Here is a 3,292-nt window from a genome sequence, read left to right on the forward strand (position 1 = left end):
ACCCAGGCTGGAGTGCAATGGCGCGATCTTGGCTCACTGCAACTTCCGCCTCTCGAGTTCAAGCAATTCTCCTGCCTCAGCCTCCTGAGTAGCTGGGATTACAGGCACCCACCACCATGCCCAGCTAGTTCTTTATTATTATTTTTTTTTAGTAGAGGCAAGTTTCCACCATGTTGGCCAGGCTGGTCTTGAACTCCTGACCTCAGGTGATCCACCTGCCTTGGCCTCCCAAAGCAATGGGATTACAGGCGTGAGCTACTGCGTCCAGCCAATGAACACGAATTCTTGGTATCATTTCATAGTCACATCTATTCATCCAGGCTCACACCTGTAATCCCAGCATTTTGGGAGACCGAGGCAGGCAGATCACTTGAGGTCGGGGTTCGAGATCAGCCTGGCTAACATGGTGAAACCCCTTCTCTACTAAAAGTTAGCTGGAATATGAAACCATTTTCCCAGTTATCCCAAATATATCTTTTAATTGTTGGCCTGAATCACAAGCCCAACTGGATCCACACATCACATCTGCTCATTGTATCTTTTCCTCTTTTTTACCCTAACGCAGCCCGCTTTTTTCCATGTTTGTTGCGGAAACCTCCTGGGTCAGTCTCCTGTGGAATGATTGCATATCCTGGATTTGTCTGCTGGCTTTTTTATGGAGTTGTTTAACTCGTTCCTGTCTTCCCTCTATTCCTTGGAGATGGAGGAAAGCTCTAGAAGCCCAGTTAGACTCACGTCTAGAGGTGATGCTGTGTGTTCACCTGTCCTTGCCTCCAGGACCCGTGGTGTCTGGCTGTCCGACTCGCATAATGCTGAGATTGGCCGGTGGGCTCAGGTGGTGGGCGACAGGCTTATCATTCCATGGTCAAGTTCCCCATCAGCCCCTGACCCAATAGCATCATGCATTGATAATGTTTTACGAATCAGTCATTTGATTGGGGTTTGCAAAATGGGTGCCTTTTCTATTTCCTTCATTCCTTCCAAACTAGAGGCATACCCGGGAAGGAATGGGGTTTGGAAGCAGCCTTCCCTGATGCAGTAATGAGGATAGGAATTCCTAGTCTGTATAGAACTTAAAAACAATCATGGCCAGGTATGGTGGCCCATACTTATAATCCCAACACTTGGGGAGGCCAAGACGGGTGGATCACAAGGTCAGACAGGGGTTCAAGACCAGCCTGGCCAGCACGGTGAAATTCCGTCTCTACTAAAAATACAAAAATTAGCAGAGCATGGTAATGGAGGCTTGTAATCCCAGCTACTTGGGAGGCTGAGGCAGGAGAATCACTTGAACCTGGGAGGTGGAGTTTGCAGTGAGCTGAGATGAAGCCACTGCGCTCTAGCCTGAGTGACAGAGCGAGACTTTGTCTCAAAAGAAAAAAAAATCCTAAAGTGGACTAAAAGTTACGTGTCTTTTTCTTTAAAAAGAAATAGAAAAGAAAGAAAGAAAAGAAACAGGATCTCATCATGTAACTCCCAGGAGGCAGGACTTTTTTTTTTTTTTTTTTTTTTTTGATGACGTCACACTCTGTCGCCTAGGCTGGAGTGCGATGGCGTGATCTCAGCTCACTGCAACCTCAGCCTCCGAGGTTCAAGTGATTCTCCTGCCTCAGCCTTCTGACTACCTGGGATGACAGGCGCGCACCACTACCCCTGGCTAATTTTTTGTATTTTAGTAAAGACAGGGTTTCACCATGTTGGCCAGGCTTGCCTCGAACTTCTGACCTCAAGTGATCCACCCACCTCAGCCTACTGAAGTGCCGGGATTACAGGCATGAGCCACTGCGCCCAGCCAAGTCCTTTGCTTTTTATCATTACCATGCCCTTGAGACTCTAAACTATGTCAGCAATGAAATATGGGGCAAAGTGCCCCTACTTACCCCTCCCTCCTTGGTATACCCCTGTTGATTCACTGGAGTCCTCCGGAAAGAAATTTTCCATATCAATCAGGGCTATTTGGTTGCCTTGAAATACAGCTCACATGCTGGAATAAATGCTTCCTCCTTTTAATTAAGCTCCATATTTTTATTCTCCACAGCACCTGAGACATTTTGTAATTGGACGTTTGTTTACTTGTCGGGGGCCCTTTTCCTGGCAGAAGGAAACTGCACAGAGGCCCGTGGGAGGTGCTCCATCTTTCCCGAGTTGGAGTGAAAGATGTGTGCAGGAGGGCCAGAAAGGGGGAGCAGGCAGTGTCCGAGGTGGGGTGACCGGGGAGAGCCTTTCCTGGGGAAGACCCGGAGGAATTGGGGGCTATCAGGGGCGTTTGGGCAGAGCCTGTGGTTGGGGAAGCACAGAGGCCCATCTCTCCCACCACCTACCCTGCCCCATGACCTCCTGGGCAGAGATGCTCCCCAGGAAGCAATCACAGCCCAGGCCCCGGGATCTGGCCCCATTCTAAGCTAGCATTCGCCTTGCATTCATACTCTCTCTCCCCCCGCCCCCTCTAATTTCTCTGTTTTCCTTCCACTTCACAAATGGGTTGGCTAGTAACACTGGAGTCTGTTTTATATACATATAGATAGTTAGCAAACACAAAATGTGTGGTGAGCTATGTTCTATCTTTATGTCATTAACACACAAAAGCAAGAAAGCTCCAAGTTAGAGCATCTGCAATTCAGCCCAGTGTGCAACAAGCCATATGGTATGAATGCGAAACAGAAGACAACAGAAGCCCCTCGTCCGCCTTCGTCTGCAGAGCTCCCTTGCAAGCTGGGACCACAGGCTCCTCCCGCCCTGCCTGTCCTAGCCAAGGCTGGACAGCTTTCACCGCCATTCATTTATCCAGCAAACATTCACTGAACTCCTGTCCCATGCTGAGGGCTGTTCCCCAGCGGTGACAGAGGGAATCAAGACAAGAGAGACCTGTCGTCAGGTGGGAGAAGGCTCAGATCATAAGGAAGGAAAACAACGTATTCAAAAGGTAAAATGCTTCCCTTAGTTATAAGAACTCTTGTTTTTTTCTTTAGGCGAAGTCTGGCACTGTCACCCAGGCTGGGGTACAGTGGCGAAATCTCAGCTCACTGCAACCTCTACCTCCTGGGTTCAGGAGATTCTCCCACCTCAGCCTCCCGAGTAGCTGGGGCTGGGATTACAGGCACCCGCCACCAGGCCTGGCTAATTTTTTGTATTTTTGGTAGAGACGGGGTTTCACTATGTTAGCCAGGCTAGTCTCAAACTCCTGACCTTGTGATCCACCTGCCTCAGCCTCCCAAAGTGCTGAGATTACAGGTGTCAGTCACTGCGCCCAGCCCAGTTATAAGAACTCTTTTAAAAAATCTTTTTTTTTTCC

Source organism: Cebus imitator, unplaced genomic scaffold (assembly GCF_001604975.1).
Source record: "Cebus imitator isolate Cc_AM_T3 unplaced genomic scaffold, Cebus_imitator-1.0 Scaffold261, whole genome shotgun sequence".
Classification (NCBI taxonomy): domain Eukaryota; kingdom Metazoa; phylum Chordata; class Mammalia; order Primates; family Cebidae; genus Cebus; species Cebus imitator.